The sequence below is a fragment of the Schistocerca piceifrons genome, chromosome 6 (genome assembly GCF_021461385.2).
Source record: "Schistocerca piceifrons isolate TAMUIC-IGC-003096 chromosome 6, iqSchPice1.1, whole genome shotgun sequence".
Taxonomy (NCBI): Eukaryota; Metazoa; Arthropoda; class Insecta; order Orthoptera; family Acrididae; genus Schistocerca; species Schistocerca piceifrons.
The window spans coordinates 161,484,080-161,504,843 of NC_060143.1; the positions used below are offsets into that span (position 1 = coordinate 161,484,080).

The 20,764-nt window shown below is 38.8% G+C and overlaps 1 protein-coding gene across 1 annotated transcript in view; it reads left to right on the plus strand.

The window, feature by feature from the left end:
* Positions 1-20,764, plus strand: part of LOC124803208 (dynein beta chain, ciliary-like) — a 586,091-nt gene that overhangs the window by 338,039 nt on the left and 227,288 nt on the right. The gene's annotated exons all lie outside the window — the stretch shown is intronic.

Here is a 20,764-nt window from a genome sequence, read left to right on the forward strand (position 1 = left end):
TTCTGATACTCCAGTATCATCTCTTCACACACACACACACACACACACACACACACACACACACACTAGTGCGAACATGTGAGCTTCCTACATCATCATAGATGCCCAAGTGCAGCAACGCCTGTTTTCTGTTGCTCTCTGATAACTACTGAAATGATATTTCTAACAGGCCACTTGAAAATATTGTGAATCGTGCTTTGAAAAGCATTACTTTCAAAGTAAATTTCCTTTTACACAAGATGAATTATATTACGTGTTAGAATGTGCAATGAATTTCTTAAATCACAGAGTGTTTGACTCTCATTTAAAACTTAACACATTGAGGAGCAACTGCTTAGAAGAATTTCAAGCCCAGTAGGCCACATGTTAATGTCATTATTTAAAATTTTACTGGCACATTTGTGTGATGTATCTTAAAGTGCAACACACACAAAAAGACCATTATTATATGTGAAAGCTTAGTTTTTCTTGTAGCAACACCATGTGTGTTACTTCAAACCATTAACTTTTCCTATTTGTATGTTCACACAACTTAACAGTGATGTTGCAGTTGGCTGACTACATCACATGTCCTATCCTCTGAATATCTGCTGTCATTAGCTGACTGTTGTTGTTGTGATCTTCAGTCCTGAGACTGGTTTGATGCAGCTCTCCATGTTACTCTATCCTGTGCAAGCTTCTTCATCTCCCAGTAGCTACTGCAACCTACATCCTTCTGAATCTGTTTGGTGTATTCATCTCTTGGTCTCCCTCTACGATTTTTACCCTCCATGCTGCCCTCCAATACTAAACTGGTGATCCCTCGATGCCTCAGAATATGTCCTACCAACTGTCCTGTGCCACAAACTTCTCTTCTCCCCAATCCTATTCAATACTTCCTCATTAGTTATGTGACCTACCAATCTAATCTTCAGCATTCTTCTGTAGCACTACATTTCGAAAACTTCTATTCTCTTCTTGTCCAAACTATTTATCGTCCATGTTTCACTTCCATACATGGCTACACTCCATACAAATACTTTCAGAAATGACTTCCTGACACTTAAATCTATACTCGATGTTAACAAATTTCTCTTCTTCAGAAACGCTTTCCTTGCCATTGCCAGTCTACATTTTATATCCTCTCTACTTCGACCATCATCAGTTATTTTGCTCCCCAAATAGCAAAACTCCTTTACTACTTTAAATGTCTCATTTCCTAATCTAATCCCCTCAGCACCACCAGACTTAATTAGACTACATTCCATTATCCTTGTTTTGCTTTTGTCGATGTTCAGCTTATATCCTCCTTTCAAGACACTGTCCATTCCATTCAACTGCTCTTCCGAGTCCTTTGCTGTCTCTGACAGAATTACAATGTCATTGGTGAACCTCAAAGTTTTTATTTCTTCTCCATGGATTTTAATACCTACTTCGAATTTTTCTTTTGATTCCTTCACTGCTTGCTCAATATAGAGATTGAATAACATCGGGGAGAGGCTACAACCCTGTCTCACTCCCTTCCCGACCACTGCTTCCCTTTGATGTCCCTTGACTCTTATAACTGCCATCTGGTTTCTGTACAAATTGTAAATAGCTTTTCGCTCCCTGTATTTTACCCCTGCCACCTTCAGAATTTGGAAGAGAGTATTCCAGTCAACATTGTCAAAAGCTTTCTCTAAGTCTACAAATGTTAGAAACATAGGTTTGCCTTTCCTTAATCTAGCTTCTAAGATAAGTCATAGGGTCAGTATTGCCTCACGTGTTCCGATATTTCTATGGAATCCAAACTGATCTTCCCCGAGGTCAGCTTCTACCAGTTTTTCCATTCGTCTGTAAAGAATTTGCGTTAGTATTTTGCAGTCGCGACTTATTAAACTGATAGTTCGGTAATTTTCACATCTGTCAACACCTGCTTTCTTTGGGATTGGAATTATTAAATTCTTCTTGAAGTCTGAGGGTATTTCGCCTGTCTCATACATCTTGCTCACCAGATGGTAGAGGTTTGTCAGGACTGGCTCTCCCAAGGCTGTCAGTAGTTCTAATGGAATGTTGTCTACTCCCGGGGCCTTGTTTCAACTCAGGTCTTTCAGTGCTCTGTCAAACTCTTCACGCAGTATCATATCTCCCATTTCATCTTCATCTACATCCTCTTCCATTTCCATAATATTGTCCTCAAGTACATCACCCTTGTATATACCCTCTATATACTCCTTCCACCTTTCTGCTTTCCCTTCTTTGCTTAGAACTGGGTTTCCATCTGAGCTCTTGATATTAATACAAGTGGTTCTCTTTTCTCCAAAGGTCTCTTTAATTTTCCTGTAGGCAGTATCTATCTTACCCCTAGTGAGATAAGCCTCAACATCCTTACATTTGTCCTCTAGCCATCCCTGCTTAGCCATTTTGCACTTCCTGTCGATCTCATTTTTGAGACGTTTGTATTCCTTTTTGCCTGCTTCATTTACTGCATTTTTATATTTTCTCCTTTCATCAATTAAATTCAATATTTCCTCTGTTACCCAAGGATTTCTACTAGCCCTCATCTTTTTAACTACTTGATCCTCTGCTGCCTTCACTACTTCATCCCTCAAAGCTACCCATTCTTCTTCTACTGTATTTCTTTCCCCCATTCTTGTCAATTGTTCCCTTATGCTCTCCCTTAAACTTTGTACAAACTCTGGTTTAGTCAGTTTATCCAGGTCCCATCTCCTTAAATTCCCACCTTTTTGTAGTTTCTTCAGTTTTAATCTACAGTTCATAACCAACAGATTGTGGTCAGAGTCCACATCTGCCCCCGGAAATGTCTTACAATTTAAAATCTGGTTCCTAAATCTCTGTCTTCCATTATATAATCTATCTGAAACCTGTCAGTATCTCCAGGCTTCTTCCATGTATACAGCCCTCTTTTATTATTCTTGAACCAAGTGTTAGCTATGATTAAGTTATGCTCTGTGCAAAATTCTACCAGGCGGCTTCCTCTTTCATTTCTTAGCCACAATCCATATTCACCTACTACGTTTCCTTCTCTCCCTTTTCCTACTGACGAATTCCAGTCACCCATGACTATTAAATTTTCGTCTCCCTTCACTATCTGAATAATTTCTTTTATTTCATCATAAGTTTCTTCAATTTCTTCATCATCTGCAGAGCTAGTCGGCATATAAACTTATACTACTGTCATAGGTGTGGGCTTCGTATCTATCTTGGCCACAATAATGCATTCACTATGCTTTTTGTAGTAGCTTACACGCATTCCTATTTTCCTATTCATTATTAAACCTACTCCTGCATTACCCCTATTTGATTTTGTGTTTATAACCCTGTAGTCACCTGACCAGAAGTCTTGTTCCTCCTGCCACCGAACTTCACTAATTCCCACTATATCTAACTTTAACCTATCCATTTCCCTTTTTAAATTTTATAACCTACCTGCCCGATTAAGGGATCTGACATTCCACGCTCCGATCCGTAGAACGCCAGTTTCTTTTTGCTGATAATGACTAGCTGACTAGATCATGTGAAATGAGCTGTTGTTGGCTTACAGAACCGCATTTCAATCTCGATTGTAATACTTCGGAAACTGAATATATCCATTCATAATACAAATAAGAAAATATGCAGCGTAAATGTTGCTGTACATCAAAGATCTTTCCAAAACTTTATTTATTTATTTATTTTTTTTTTTTTTTTTTTGCCAAGTTTTTTCATTCTCTGGAGTGGTGGGATGTTCTACTTTGGACTCTGGTGTATAAAACCTTTACCATTCAAATGATTGATATTTTTACAGCTTTGAGGAAAACTATACTGCCATTTATCATGGAAAAAGTGTATTTTTCACCTCAGAAGAACTTTATTTTCATTTGAGAAAAAGTTCTTTTTTTACTGGGAAATCTGGGAATTTTTTCCTCTTTCCCGCATATACACCCTGTCTCTACTATCTGTCACATAGTATAATCTCATCCATCAGTGTCCCCATGTACCAGCACACTACTGTAAACTTTATATTGAAGTGACTAAAGAGAATGAATGTTAGTTTACTGCTTACAAAGATTTGTTCTGAAGCCATAATTAAGACACACTTCCTTCATTCTCTATGTTGGTACTGCACTATATAATTTATCTGTTTTCCATTAGCACCATTTTATTGCATAACTAAACATAAAACACCTCTCAGGGATTAGGCCTCCAATTGGCAGACTGCTGCCTATATGGCAGTCTGAGGAGCATCCTATGATTGTGGGACATTTGATCAGCATGCTGCCAATCCCTCCAGCCGTTATGCCATTAGATGAATCCTGATGATTCTGCTGTTTGTTAATTCAAGCAGCTGCTCATCTCCCCTCATGAGGCTGAGGGGACACTGCTCCCACACCCTTATTCCACAATAAATTTGAGGAGGTACCAGGAATTGAACTCAAGTCCTTCTGCATCTTAGGCAGTGATGCTACCCATTCAGACAATACCACCGGTTCCACCATGCACTAAATAGATACTGCGCAATTGTGGTGAAGTAGTTTTCAAAGCCTGTAAGTGCTGATTGTATTCATTCAACTACTTCACAATCATACATTCTTTACCATACTCTCTCATTTGCAAGGACATTCCCAGCACCACTTGCACCAGTGCAGTCAAACAAACATCCAGTACCCTGTTGTTAAGGCACCTATTATCCTCTACTCCACAACTAACAAGCTAAAGATAGGTACAAAAAACCTTTACATAACACTAAGCAGGCTTTAACAGGATGACTACATCGACCACTCAACATCAACATCTGCTGTTAAACATTCTATTTGACTCCTGTTCTGTACCTGCTTGTACTCAATTCCTTAGGCAGATTTCTCTTATGCACTTAGATGTGTACATCATATGTGACTACTCCACCTGTGTTGGGAAATCAGGGTGCTAGTGCTTGCCACATCCATTGCTACATGTTCTGCTGTGGCAGTGTTAAATACTGAGTAGGAATTTATGGGACTCATCGACCTAGGGTCTACATTCAGGTTGCAGAAAACCAGGAGTTCCCAAAGAATGGATGGGCTTCATCATCAATCATCTATCATTGTAAGTTCATAGACTGTGGTCCAGGAGTAGCTTTTTTGACTCTAATCAGAAAGATACTGAATCTCAGTCTATCACTGTCACTTCTTAAATTTTAAATGAAAATCGTCGGCAATGACAGATGAAGACTTTTAATATAGGAAATCCCTCTTTCTGCCAGTCAGAGGAGTGGGTAGAAGTTCAGGGGACCCATTCATTCTGCTCCTCCTGAAGGTGGAAGACAATGAGAAATCAGTGCATTAAAGATTCATAATACACTGATGAGCCAAAACATAGTGACCAACTGCTAAATAGTGAGTTGGACCATTTCTAGAACACAGCACAGTAATGATTCTGCCTGACATGAATTAAACATGTTCTTAGTAGGCTTCTGGAGTTTGTGACATCAGATGTCCACTTTGACCATGACCCTTAAATTATGGATCAGTAGTTTTTAGTCATAGAGCTAGTGTCTAATAACATCCCAGATATCTTTCTTTGAGTTCAGATCAGGTGAATTTGGTGGCCAACACATCAAAGTAAGTTCACTATCATGACCCTCAAACCACTATAGCATGATTCTGGCCATGTGCATTGGACAGTTATTGTGCAGGAAGATGCCTACACCACCAGAGAAGCTATCAAGTGTGAAGGGATGCAGATAGTCTACAATAATGTTCACATAGTTCACAGATGTCAGTATGGCCACAGGTCCCATGGAAGTCTAGGTGGATTTCTCCAATAGCATAATATACCTTCCCCACCAGCCCACATCTATGGCACAATTCCTGTTTTGATCAGCCATTCGCATGGGTGGTGGTGTAGCCAGACACAACAATTAACCAAGTGTAACAAGAAATGTGATTCATCTATGTGAGTCATGTCTGTGCTCTAAGGTCCAGTCTCTATGATTCTGTGTCTACCACAATAGTAATTGATGTTCTAATTAGGTCAACATGGGAACACATAGGGATTGTCTGCTATGGAGCCTTCAACACTGTGGTGTGAACTATATGAAACACTTGTGTCTGTTGCAGCACTGTAGTATGTCATGAGATCTGTCACAGATCGCCACTACCTCTGGCTTACTGAGTAGGGAAGCCTCTTGATCTCCATTTTCTGTGATCAGACTTGACAACACCTTGTCACCTACTCATGAGTTCACTGTTCTTCAAACATTTTCGAAAGACACTCAAGACAGTAGCATGAGAACAGCCAACCAGCTTTGCCATGTCTGGGATCTACATCTACATCGATACTCTGCAAATCACATTTAAGTGCATGGCACTTCACAATTCTCTATTATTCCAATCTCATATAGCGTGTGGATAGATTGAACACCTAAATCTTTCCGTACGAGCTGTGATTTCCCTTATTTTATCATAGTGATCGTTTCTCCCTATGTAGGTCGGTGTCAACAAAATACTTTCGCCTGGGAGGAGAAAGTTGGTGATTGGAATTTCGTGAAAAGATTCCGGCACACTAAAAAAGCCATTGTTTTAAATATGTCCACCCCAAATCCTGTATCATTTCAGTGACACTCTCTCTCCTATTTCACGATAATATAAAACGTGCTACCCTTCTTTGAACTTCTTCGAAGTACTCCATCAATCCTATGTGGTAAGGATCCCACACCACACAGCAGTATTCTAAAAGAGAATGAACAAGTGTTGTATAGGCAGTCTCCTTAGTAGATCTGTTACATTTTCTAAATGTCCTGCCAATAAAATGCTGTCTTTGGTTAGCCTTCCCCACAACATTTTCTATGTGTTCCTGCCAATTTAAGTTGTTCATAATTGTAATTTCTAGGTATTTAGTTGCATTTACACCCTTTAGATTTGACTGATTTATCATGTAACCAAAGTTTAACGGGTTCCATTTAGCACTCATGCAGATGACCTCACACTTTTCATTATTTAGGGTCAACTGTAAATTTTTGTACCATACAGATATATTTTCTAACTCATTTTGCAATTTGTTTTGATCTTCTGATGAATTTACTAGTCGAAAAATGACAGCATCATCTGAAAACAACCTAAGACAGCTGCTCAGATTGTCTCCCAAATTGTTTATATAGATAAGGAACAGCAAAGGGCCTATAACACTACCTTGTGGAATGCCAGAAATCACTTCTGTTTTACTCGATGACTTTCCACATAACTGAGACGATATTCCATAAGCACTCAATTTCACTACAAGCCGCTTGTGTGGTACAGTGTCAAAAGCCTTCCGGAAATCCAGAAATATAGAATAATATAGAATTAATCTGAAATCCCTTGTCAGTAGCACTCAACACTCCATGCGACTAAAGAGCTAGTTGTGTTTCACAAGAACGATGTTTTCTAAATCCATGTTGACTGTGTGTCAATAGACCATTCTCTTCAAGGTAATTCATAATGTTCAAACACAATATATATTCAAAAATCCTGCTGCATATCAACATTAATAATATGGGCCTATAATTTACAGGATTACTCCTACTACCTTTCTTGAATACTGGTGTGACCTGGCAACTTTCCAGTCTTTGGGTATGGATCATTCGTCAAGTGAACAGTTGTATACAATTGTTAAGTGTGGAGCTATTGCATCAGCATACTCTGAAATGAACCTAATTGGTATAGAGTCTGGACCAGAAGACAGTGATTTAAGTTGCTTCACTACTCTGAGGATATCTCATTCTATGTTACTCATGTTGGCAGCTGTTTTTGATTCGAATTCTTGGTGGAGGAATTTCAGAAGGTTGTGTTTAGCAACTCCACTGTGGCAGCACTGTCTTCGATATTATCTCCATTGCTGTTTCGCGGAGAAGGTTGATTGTGTCTTGTTGCTAGCATACTTCACATATGATCAGAATCTCTTTGGAATTTCTGCCAGGTTTCGAGACAAAGTCTCATTGTAGAAACTATTATAAGCATCTTGTATTGAAGTCCATGCTGAATTTCGAGATTCTGTAAAAAATCATCAGTCTTGGAGATTTTGCATGTGTTTAAGTTTGGCATGTTTGTTTCATTGTTTCTGCAACAGTGTTCTGACCCATTTTGTGTACCAAGGAGGATCAGCTCATCGTTTGTTAATTTATTTGGTATAAATCTCTCAATTGCTGCCAATAGTATTTCTTTGAATTCAAGCCTCATCTGGTCTACAAATATATTGTTAATTTGGAAGGAGTATAAATGGTCTCTCAGGAAGGTGTCAAGAGAATTTTTATCTGCTTTTTTGAATAGGTATATTTTGTGTTTACTTTTGGAGGATTTGGGGGTTACAATATTCCATCTGACTACGACAATCCTGTGTTCACTAATCCCTGTATCCATTTTGATGCTCGTTATTAACTCAGGATTATTTGTTGCTAAGAGGTCAAGTGTGTTCTCACAACCATTTACTATTCACGTCAGCTCATGAACTATCCACTCGAAATAATTTTCAGAGAATGCGTTTAGCACAATGTTGGATGATGTTTTATGTGTACATCTGAATTAAACCTGTGTTTTTGCCAGCATATCGAGGGTAAATTAAAGTCACCGCCAACTATCATTGTATGAGTCAGGTACGTCTTTGAAATCAAACTCAAGTTCTCTTTTAAACTTTCAGCAATTGTATCATCTGAATTGGGAGGTTGGCAAAAGGATCCAATTATTATTATATTCTGGTTGCCAACAAGGCATTGGGCCGTAACGATCTACCTTTTGCAAAAGTGTGTTAGTGGATTTTCATGTGTGTGGCCCCTGTAATTACTAAAATGATTTTTCATTTGTCTTTGCTCCATTAAGTGGCATTCAGACTTGCGGTCATAATGTTTTCATTCATCAGTGTATGTGTCCACAGGAAATGCACCCTGTAATTAAAAATGCATCATAATGACTTTGATTGCAGATAGCATGCCATTCAGATCTCTGGGAGAGGATTCCAAAGTTGAAGGTGACCATAAGAAAGACATTGAAAACTCAACCAGAGGTTAACGTTCTGTGATTTGGACTGGAATTTATGGTGTCTGACTGTTCTTGAGAAGGAAGAAAGTCTAAAAAGAGAAATCAAAAACTCTGTTAACATATAGTATGATTCAGTGGAGAGAAGTAGAAAGAAGATAGGAACTTCTTGTCAAATGAATGTAGAATAATATCAACAAAAGCAGAAAATAGTATTGACTGTTTTTCTGTAGCTGTTGTGGGACTTAGACATACGGTAAGGGAAAAATCTCTCCACTGGTTTGAGTAGGCCATGAGTCATTTGGTAATGAGAAGATGATAATGATTAGTGGGGTGCAAAAAACATTAAGAAAACATACCTCTTTACCTCTTATACATTTACAAGGACTGATGAGGTTGGCAGGGGTTCTCAATCCATTCAAACAACTTTTTAATAAGTCGCTAGAAGAAGAGACAGTCACATCTGAAGTCAATGAGACAGCTCTGCAATAAGGTCCTTCTGGACAGTTAATAAGCACATAGTTCTATACATAATGAATTTTTCATCCTGCAGCTGAGTGTACACTGTTTTGAAAGTTTTTGACAGATGAAAATTGTGCACTGGACTAGGACTCAATTTCAGAAAATGAAAATTGTGCACTGGTCTAGGACTCTATTTCAGAACCTTGCCTTTTGTGGGCAGTGTTCTTACCATCTGAGCTATCAAGGCACAGTTTATCAGATGCAATATTATCCATTTCTGACTACTGAGGCTTACAAATCTTGTTCAAGGCTCTTTTAATTTGCAACTTGCATGAAATTTATTCCTTGTTTTATTTATTGCAACCGTTTCCACTTTTATTTGAAAGCTGAAAGAATCCAGACTTCTGTAATGTATCTGTTAGCTTCATGTTGTTGACTCACTGTTACTTCATATCCTCATGTTGTAACCTCACTCAAGTCCAAATCCAAAAGCATGGTCATCAGAGAAATATCCCTAAAAGCAAATTTATTATTAACACCACTGTGCAGTGTACAGTTAGAACAGGACTGCACTTCTGGATGGAGAGTGAAGCTATTTATACAAACCTCAAATGTTCCACAATATACGAACATTTCAAACATAAGATATTTCATGAAACTTCCAGAAACAATAATAACAAATATTTGCTGGTGGTTGGGTTTGAAGTGGTAACCCACAACACATCAGCCAGTGAGACTAACTGCTATGCCAGATAGTATGCACTAAAGCTTGTGGCATTGCTCCCTCTCCTGGAGAAACAGCAATTCACAGTTTCAGGAAGTCTCATTGGAGCCTTTTCAGAAGCTCTTATTGGAGCCAACTACAGCCTCCTGGATCTGGATCTTTCCAGTGTTCCTTTACATGGTGCCAGTGGTTGATCCTAATATTCTGGTCATCTTGTTACATACTTCTTAACAAGATGAGTGTCGGAGGTAGGTAGCCCCTCTTGTTAGAGTTTCATGGTTATTGACTGGGTCTTCAGTTTCCATGAACCTTTCTGATAGTACTACTTTCCAAATAGGCATAAAATTCCATACGAAGTCTTCCAGGCAGTACCTCATTGCTCGGTCTTTCTCCTGGATGTCCAGGATCTGTATACAAACAAGCTACCCCCCTCCTTTGGTCCTGGTGACGAGGTTTTCCACAAAGTCATCCTGAGTTTTGTCTGGTCGAAATGGGAGGAACAGTGTATTTGTTACTTTTCCAGCCCAATTACTTTGGAGCAGAAAGAACAGTCTGAAGCCTCTGTAGGGTTGCTTTGGAGTGCTAAATGTGAATGTCATGGTGGGCAGTACTGTATCCCAGTCTCTGCTCACTACCAGTATACATTGAGAGCATGTCTGCCAGTGTCTTAATGAAGCATTCTGTGTTGCAAGTTGAAATTACCTCTGACACTAGCCTCAACTGGAAAACTTTTCCGTGAACAGAGATCAATGCACAGGGTGCTCCTTGCTTCAAAATGATGTCTTCTACAAGGAATTTTGCAGTTTCCCTATCTTTGGCAGGTGGCACAGCTATGGTGACAGCAGAGTGGGTGAGATAGTCAGTGCTGACTATTTTATCCTACGATTCCCATTTGTTAATTTTTTAGTTTTCCCCGTAGGTTGATTCCAATTCTGTGGAATTATGCTGCTTCAGGCAGGATTGGTACTAAATGCACCAGACGTGATTGCAGTATATACTTCCATCATTGGCCTTCCTTACAGTGGTTGGCATAGTGTCTTAACAGCTTGTTCAGTTTTTAATTAGCCCTGAGGTGAGAGGGAGAGAGCAAGTGTGGAAGCTTGAGCATTGACACAAGCTTTCTTCATGTCATAAGGTCATTTAACATAATGCCCAACAAAGTGACAATAATGATAACAAACTGTTCACAGTGTAATGACTATTGCAGCGCCACACATTGGCACATCCATAAGTTGACAGCAATTGGAAAACGTTACGAAAACTTTTGAACAACAACAAAAATACCTGATCAAAATGTCACCAACATCAAAACAAGATGAATTATTCCTGGTGGAGGCAGTGACTGCTAATGAACGGAGTATGGGGACTGTACAATCTGATCTTCCTGTGTCCTGCACACTGTCCAAAACAAATATTCTGCGGTAAATCCATTTTCTTTATTACAGAGATGGTACTTTTACCTGTCGGTTTTCTCACCATCATTTTACTTTAAAAATAAAGTAACATTAAGTTAGTAATTTTATTTATATTGGTGTGGGGTTTGTTTACTTGTAAGCATACTACCTGAAATGGCTTTGCATACCACTAGTGGTACACAAGTAGTTTGCCAAATATGGTCAAACTTGATGATGGCCCAAACAACTGCAAGCACTCTTTATCACTTGTAAAGTAAACTCTCTCCTTTTCAGCATCTTCCTCAATTTGCTCTAGGACTACATCTGTTCCACAACTGTTAGCATTGGTGTCAAGTTCTGTGTTGGCATTGTTGTCATTTAATGCTGTGACAAGAGAAAATGTTAGTGCCTCCTTAAGGACATCGAATGATCTTTCTTGCACCTTGTTCCAGGAAACTTTGGTGCCTTCCTGCAGTAGTCTTGCAAGGGATGTATCATGGTACAGAAATCCTATATGAATCACCGGTAGTACAAACACATTCAAAACTGTTTACTTCTATATTTGGTAATTATTATCGTTCTTGTGAAAAATGTATAGAAATGTGTAAAGCTTCATCTCTGACAACATTACAACATTAGAATACTGATTGAGGAAAAAAGGGGAGATATTTATCACTCTTCTTATAAACCATGGAAATGCAAATTCTCTTGTATCTGGTTGTGATTATAACATCTAACAATTAATACAATAATGCTCCTGCATGCAACAGACATCTTACCTTGTCTTGCTGCTGCAACTATGAGAATATTCTGCATCCAGCAATGTGCTAAACTAATTCAAAAGAAATGCTACAATCCATGCAGAGTGCAATGCATGGCCACAATAGAATGATCAGGGTGGGTTTGGGCAACAAGCCTTAAGTGGCGAAAAAAAATTGAAAGGAACCAATAAAAACTTCTAATTTACTATATTCTTAAAATTGAAAATTTAAACACTGACAGACATTACTCAGATCTTTCCTTTTCTTCCACAGTTTGATTAGCAACAACTTTAAATATTCCAATATGTCTGTAATCAATAATCACTTATCTGGTCATAACAAAGTTACAAATGTTACTCTCAATGTATGCATACACAAATCTGATAAAATCACTCCAGTGCACAAGGAAGCATCAACTACATGCAGCAAAAAGGCAAATTACCAAAAATCCTCAACTAATACTAAAGTCTCCTCCAGTGCTACTAGCACAGTTGTGGCAGGCTGTGACCTAATTTGTCGGCAGCTTCTCTCCACTGCAGGCTGCGTCCAACTACTAACAACAATTGTTCACTCACTACCACTCGCGACAATAATCTCAGAGTTTATGTATGCGCACCACAGCAAAATCACCACAGCAGAATCAATCCAACTTTCCAAATATATACTAATTTATTGTGTGATTAAATGATAATGGCGTCCTCTTGGGTAAAATATTCCGGAGGTAAAATAGTCCCCCATTCGGATCTCCGGGCGGGGACTACTCAAGAGGATGTCGTTATCAGGAAAAAGAAAACGCGTTCTACTGATCGGAGTGTGGAATGTCAGATCCCTTAATTGGGCAGGTAGGTTAGAAAATTTAAAAAGGGAAATGGATAGGTTAAAGTTAGATATAGTGGGAATTAGTGAAGTTCGGTGGCAGGAGGAACAAGACTTCTGGTCAGGTGAATACAGGTATATAAACACAAAATCAAATAGGGATAATGCAGGAGTAGGTTTAATAATGAATAGTAAAATAGGAATGTGGGTAAGCTACTACAAACAGCATAGTGAATGCATTATTGTGGCCAAGATAGATACGAAGCCCACACCTACTACAGTAGTACAAGTTTATATGCCAACTAGCTCTGCAGATGACAAAGAAATTGAAGAAACTTATGATGAAATAAAAGAAATTATTCAGATAGTGAAGGGTGAGGAAAATTTAATAGTCATGGGTGACTGGAATTCGGTAGTAGGAAAAGGAAGAGAAGGAAACGTAGTAGGTGAATATGGATTGGGGCTAAGAAATGAAAGAGGAAGCCGCCTGGTAGAATTTTGCACAGAGCACAACTTAATCATGGCTAACACTTGGTTCAAGATTCATAAAAGAAGGCTGTATACATGGAAGAAGCCTGGAGATACTGACAGGTTTCAGATAGATTATACAATGGTAAGACAGAGATTTAGGAACCAGGTTTTAAATTGTAAGACATTTCCAGGGGCAAATGTGAACTCTGACCACAATCTATTGGTTATGACCTGTAGATTAAAACTGAAGAAACTACAAAAAGGTGGGAATTTAAGGAGATGGGACCTGGATAAACTGACTAAACCAGAGTTTGTACAGAGTTTCAGGGAGAGCATAAGGGAACAATTGACAGGAATGAGGGAAAGAAATACAGTAGAAGAAGAATGGGTAGCTTTGAGGGATGAAGTAGTGAAGGCAGCAGACGATCAAGTAGGTAAAAAGATGAGGGCTTGTAGAAATCCTTGGGTAACAGAAGAAATATTGAATTTAATTGATGAAAGGAGAAAATATAAAAATGCAGCAAATGAAGCAGGCAAAAAGGAATACAAACGTCTCAAAAATGAGATAGACAGGAAGTGCAAAATGGTTAAGCAGGGATGGCTAGAGGACAAATGTAAGGATGTAGAGGCTTATCTCACTAGGGGTAAGATAGAGACTGCCTACAGGAAAATTAAAGAGACCTTTGGAGATAAGAGAACCACTTGTATGAACATCAAGAGCTCAGATGGAAACCCAGTTCTAAGCAAAGAAGGGAAAGCAGAAAGGTGGAAGGAGTATATAGAGGGTATATACAAGGGCGATGTACTTGAGGACAATATTATGGAAATGGAAGAGGATGTAGATGAAGATGAAATGGGAGATACGGTACTGCGTGAAGAGTTTGACAGAGCACTGAAAGACCTGAGTCGAAACAAGGCCCCGGGAGTAGACAACATTCCATTGGAAGTACTGACAGCCTTGGGAGAGCCAGTCCTGACAAAACTCTACCATCTGGTGAGCAAGATGTATGAGACAGGCGAAATACCCTCAGACTTCAAGAAGAATATAATAATTCTAATCCCAAAGAAAGGAGGTGTTGACAGATGTGAAAATTACCGAACAATCAGTTTAATAAGCCACAGCTGCAAAATACTAATGCGAATTCTTTACAGACGAATGGAAAAACTGGTAGAAGCTGGCCTCGGGGAAGATCAGTTTGGATTCCGTAGAAATGTTGGAGCACATGAGGCAATACTGACCCTACGACTTATCTTAGAAGCTAGATTAAGGAAAGGCAAACCTACGTTTCTAGCATTTGTAGACTTAGAGAAAGCTGTTGACAATGTTGACTGGAATACTCTCTTTCAAATTCTGAAGGTGGCAGGGGTAAAATACAGGGAGTGAAAGGCTATTTACAATTTGTACAGAAACCAGATGGCAGTTATAGGAGTCAAGGGACATGAAATGAAAGCAGTGGTTGGGAAGGGAGTGAGACAGGGTTTTAGTATCTCCCCGATGTTATTCAATCTGTATATTGAGCAAGCAGTGAAGGAAACAAAAGAAAAGTTTGGAGTAGGTATTAAAATCCATGGAGAAGAAATAAAAACTTTGAGGTTCACCGATGACATTGTAATTCTGTCAGAGACAGCAAAGGACTTGGAAGAGCAGTTGAACGGAATGGATAGTGTCTTTAAAGGAGGATATAAGATGAACGTCAACAAAAGCAAAACGAGGATAATGGAATGTAGTCGAATTAAGTCGAGTGATGCTGAGGGAATTAGATTAGGAAATGAGACATTTAAAGTAGTAAAGGAGTTTTGCAATTTGGGGAGCAAAATAACTGATGATGGTCAAAGTAGAGAGGACATAAAATGTAAACTGGCAATGCAAGGTAAGCGTTTCTGAAGAAGACAAATTTGTTAAAATCGAGTATAGATTTAAGTGTGAGGAAGTCATTTTTGAAAGTATTTGTATGGAGTGTAGCCATGTATGGAAGTGAAACATGGACGATAAATAGTTTGGACAAGAAGAGAATAGAAGTTTTCGAAATGTGGTGCTACAGAAGAATGCTGAAGATTAGATTGGTAGGTCACATAACTAATGAGGAAGTATTGAATAGGATTGGGGAGAAGAGAAGTTTGTGGCACAGGACAGTTGGTAGGACATGTTCTGAGACATCAAGGGATCACCAATTTAGTATTGGAGGGCAGCGTGGAGGGTAAAAATCATAGAGGGAGACCAAGAGATGAATACACTAAGCAGATTCAGAAGGATGTAGGTTGCAGTAAGTACTGGAAGATGCACAGGCTAGAGTAGCAGGGAGAGCTGCAGCAAACCAGTCTCAGGACTGAAGACCACAACAATAACAACAACAACAACAACAACTAATGTACAACTTTCAACATTAAGGGAAGTCTTCTCACATCAGGAATATGCCGAGATGATGGAAAATCTGTGACTGTTGCTATTTTCTCTGGTTCAGGATATATCCCATCATCAGTCACTAGATGTCTAGAGATTTTCATTTCTAGGGCCACAAATGAGCATTTTTTGGATTCAGGTAGAGGCCTGCATTCACGGTACTCTTCAGCATGATTGTCAGGTACCTTAGATGTTGTTTAACTGAAATCCAGATAGCAAATCAAGGTGTCCATTCAAGGTATTGAAGCAGGTTGTCCATCATATGTTTGAAGGTGGCTGAAGCAATACAGAGTCAAAATGTCATATCTTAAAACCCACAGAGGCCATCAGGATGTATGAAAGCTGTCTTTCTGCAGTCAACCTCAATTTTCCAGTAGCCTGTCTCGAGTCCATAGCTGAGAAATAATATGCTCCAAGCAGTCTAAGGTGTCATCAAAGCACAGCAATGAATAGACATCCTTTTTTGTGATTTTGTTCAGTCATTGACAATCTGTACAGATGCCATTTGCCACCCTTCTTCTTTACAAGGACCACAGGAGGGGACCATGGACACTCTCAAGATTCAGTGATTTCATCCTCCAGTGGCTTCTTCACTTCATTCCAAATTATCCATCACTCAGCTGGTAACACTATAAGAGTGTTGCCTAATTGGTGGGTCATCCCCAGTGTTGATACTGTGTTGTACAGTGAGCCGCTGGTCTATCTTTTCTACACTCTGGATTTGAAAGCATCCAAAAATTCGTGCAGAATGACTATTAAGTTGCTGACATTGCTCCTCACTCAAGCCAGATCCTATTGGCAGTTTGATAGTTGCTTGCTCTCCTGCATTGTCTGTAGTGGTAGCAGAGCACGATTTTTCATTGATGATACTTAATTACCCTTTACAGACTGGTCCAGCTGTCCCTAAACATGTATATTTCTCGGTGAATTGTGGCTGCTCCTGACAATTGATCCAAAGTTCACCTTGACAACTTAACAATGATTATGATTGTCACTGGCATGTAAATTTGTTTGTGAGTCTGAGAAGCTTTTTGCTATCAGCAAAAGCTCCACAGATTAAATAAGCAACTCAATTGATGACTGGACACCATCTCATTAATGATGGCAGGATAATAATGTCTTCAACAGCAAACAACTGCCCAGAGCAATCTTGCTTGTTGGAATTGGTTCATCATGCTGGAGCTCTGATGTTGCAAAATCTATGACTACTTGTGGTGCCTGCAAGAAGTCCCATCAAGAACATCATCGTGATTACATTCTGTTAAACTGACAAATTCTTAGGGGTACGTTATGTCTTTTATAGTTATTGTTACGATACAGGATCCTGTTGGCTAGATGAATTTCCCATTTGTAACTTTAAACACAATCACTTTCATATTATGAAACATAGTTTTCTTTACTTGACAGTGATAAGCATCTAACATTAAAGAAAAGGTAGGCTGAGTCAAGTGCCCTCTGGACAGGTTGGCCATTGATGCTGATGTCAGTGAGATTTCCTGACATGTTTGTAACTATCATCCATCATGGAGGGTTTGTATCTTTGGTAGTCTCACCTGTTTGCATCACAAAGAATTCTTGAAGTCAGCAGACAGACAAATAACTGGCACTTCTGTATAATGGTGGCAAATGGTTACAGCATGCAGGTAACAGCCTCATCCAGGACATGCCAATGGTTTACTTCTCACAGGTCAACTATAAAGGTCTACAGTTGACTAGTGTGAAGAGAACTGTTGTTATAGTTGACATCTGGTGATGCAGTAGCCGTCAAAAAACTCATGTTCTTTCTCTGCAATACAATATGACAAGTCTATGGGGTCCACAGTGGAAAAAACACCAGCATGTTGCCCCCAGGTATCCAAATGTCTGTTCTTCTATGGGGTATTAGTCTTGGCATAGGAGTTGGTTGTACCTGCAGTTATTGGGTGATGAGTTATTGTTCAAGGGCTACTACATAAGTCTGAGTCTATTCTTCCTGGCTCATTTGTTTGGTGGATTTTCTGCTGCATTTCCTCAATGCAATGGCACCACTTCATGAATTCCTCTGTTGTTATGACATTATTTATCAGAAGAGCTTGGTACATTTCTTTTGCAACTCCTTTCATCAAGAAAATGAGATGCTGTAATACTTGGATTCACAGTGTGACATAGGCTCAATACATTCTGTATGTAGGACAGTGTTGTCTCCCCATGACATTGGGCTATATTCTTCAGTTGTTTTTCTGCTAAGTGGACTTATTGTTGACTGTCATCCAATTTTCTGTCTGCAGTTCAGCCTGGAATTTATCCCAAATATTAAGCTTCTCTTTATTGCTCTCGTACCTCTGCTGGCTTTTGCTGTCCAAGTAAAAGTACAGATCTGCCAAACACATCATGTCATCCCATCTGTTGTATTTGCTTACTCAATCAAATCCTTTCCACAGTTTCATTGGGTCCCAACTGGCATCTCTGATAAACACTTATGAATGCTTGATGTGCAGTTGATTTACTACTGGTTTGGAGCCTGTTGGTATAAAAAATATACTGACGGTGGGAATGATCTGCTGCCTGCATTTCAGTTTCTGTACATGTAGACTATGACATTTACATTGCTTAATTGGAGCCACAGTGATGTAGATATTTTGGAGTACCTAGTGTCTCCACCAAATGATATCATGTCATAACCAGACTCTAGTCCAAATCCACAAGCAAGGTCATCCACGAAATACACCATTCAGCACTGAAAGCACATTTATTACAATCACCAGTATACAGTCAGAACATGTTGCTAAGGTTGTTTAGAGTATGCTGCGGAAGTTTCATGGGATAACACTTACACATCCTCCATACAGGCGAGACCTCTCCCCATGCAATTTCAATATTTTTGGAGCTCTGATGAAAGAGATTCGAGGCCATCAGTATGCTTTCTGTGAAGAGATGCATGCCTGGGTACGATCATGGTTCCATAGTCTAACAATACCACCACTTGCAAAGTAAATTAGAAATCAGATTAACAGTGTTGCTCACATAGCATATGTTCGCTTTATTTGGCAACAACTAAGTTATTGACTGTGGATGGTATCATCAGAATAGAAATAACAAGGTCACTGTAAAAAAGTCATTAATTTGGCACTTATCTTGAATGGATTCCCACGTAGATTTCGTCGAAGTTGTTATGGCTCATCTTGTTGATTCTAGGGTGATTCCACTTTGACTGCTAGAAGGTCCAGATCTGTATTTTAGCAATATTTGAAGACCTAACAAATGCATTTTTCAGGAAATTCTTAATGATCAAACAATCCCAGATCAGAACAATGGCATGGTAGAAATAATTTTTGACTTGGTGTTCACGATCCACATTTTTAATAAACTTATTGTAAATTCACATATACTTCTTCTTAATTGTCACATCATCAAGAAAACAGATTTGTATCAGTCTACATATATTTAATTTCCACTTTAACCAAACACAAAACTTGACTGTTCTTTTTACTAACCGAAATAACAACTTAACTTCTGCAAAGTGAAACAAAGACTGCTCTGTGTGCATACATGCCAAAACGGTTACAAGTAAATCAAAGATTATGACAGTCTCACTGAAATGAATACACACAAGAACCATATCACTGTAATATATCGATACATCGGAGTAACTATACACTAATAAAACCAAATGTGAATATTGTCACAAAAATATGTCTGTTACTTCTCAGAAAAGTAGTTTGATATTACTGGTATCGAGAACTGGGGTTGGAGTGCCGTAATGGTCACGTAAATAAAGAACCATTACAACACACAACTGTAAACTTTTTTCCATGAAGGCATTCACCATCATGTCTTGCTGTGGGATATATGTATTAACAGTTGTGGTGACTACTTTTAAAATATTGTTCAGTTTACTTACTTTTTTCCATCTGTCTTGTTTTCATTTGATTGGCCCTTATGTTTTTTATATTATTTTCAGACCTTTGGAATCATACTTAATATAATAATTCCAATCACATTCTTAACAGAATAATGTAAAGTTGCAATGTCAGTGTTGCCTCAAAATTAACCTTTCCTTTAGAAAATTATAAAATTACAAAGAGACAGAAGGGCTAGCCAGTACTTACCTTCAGGAACCAATACGTTCATATAAAAGTACGAAAAAAGATAGTAGCTTTTGGAATTATGAGTTCCTTTCACATGGAGGGCGGAGGGATACATAAAGAGAGGTTAAGAAAGAAGAGGGGAGTGCAGATATCTCAGACCCCAGGCAGGTGAGAGGTACCCACTTGTTGTGAGGACAAAAGGGGAAAATGACAATTTTGATTACCCCTTTCCCCTTCCACTTCATTTGTCACAATAGTGGGTCTGCCCCATCCTGGGATCTTAGCAACCTGCTCCTCCTTTCTAGGTTCCCCGAAACAACCCTCTTCCCTTCGTGAGGAAGGAATTAATAGTTCCTCACGCTACGATAGTTTTTTTGTGCTTTCATGTGTTGTCTATCAGCAGCACTTGGAATTTCATCATTTGAAGGTAAATATTGGCCAGACATTTTGTCTCGTTGAAATTTTGTTTTCAATATTCTGTTAGACATATTTGTAGACAATATTGGGAACTTTTCCCCTTGCTTTAGCTGGGACTCCCTTTTTCACATTCTTTTTCATGTCACAAAGCCATCTTTGTCTATGCTGTAGTTTGCCAAATAAATGTTTTAAATCAGTGACAGTAATTAAGAATATTGCATGGTAAATAGTGTGCTATCAGTTGGTGTTTACTACTTGCTCTGTGAGGAATTGGATTGTATCAGAGTCTCTGATTCAGAGCAGGCT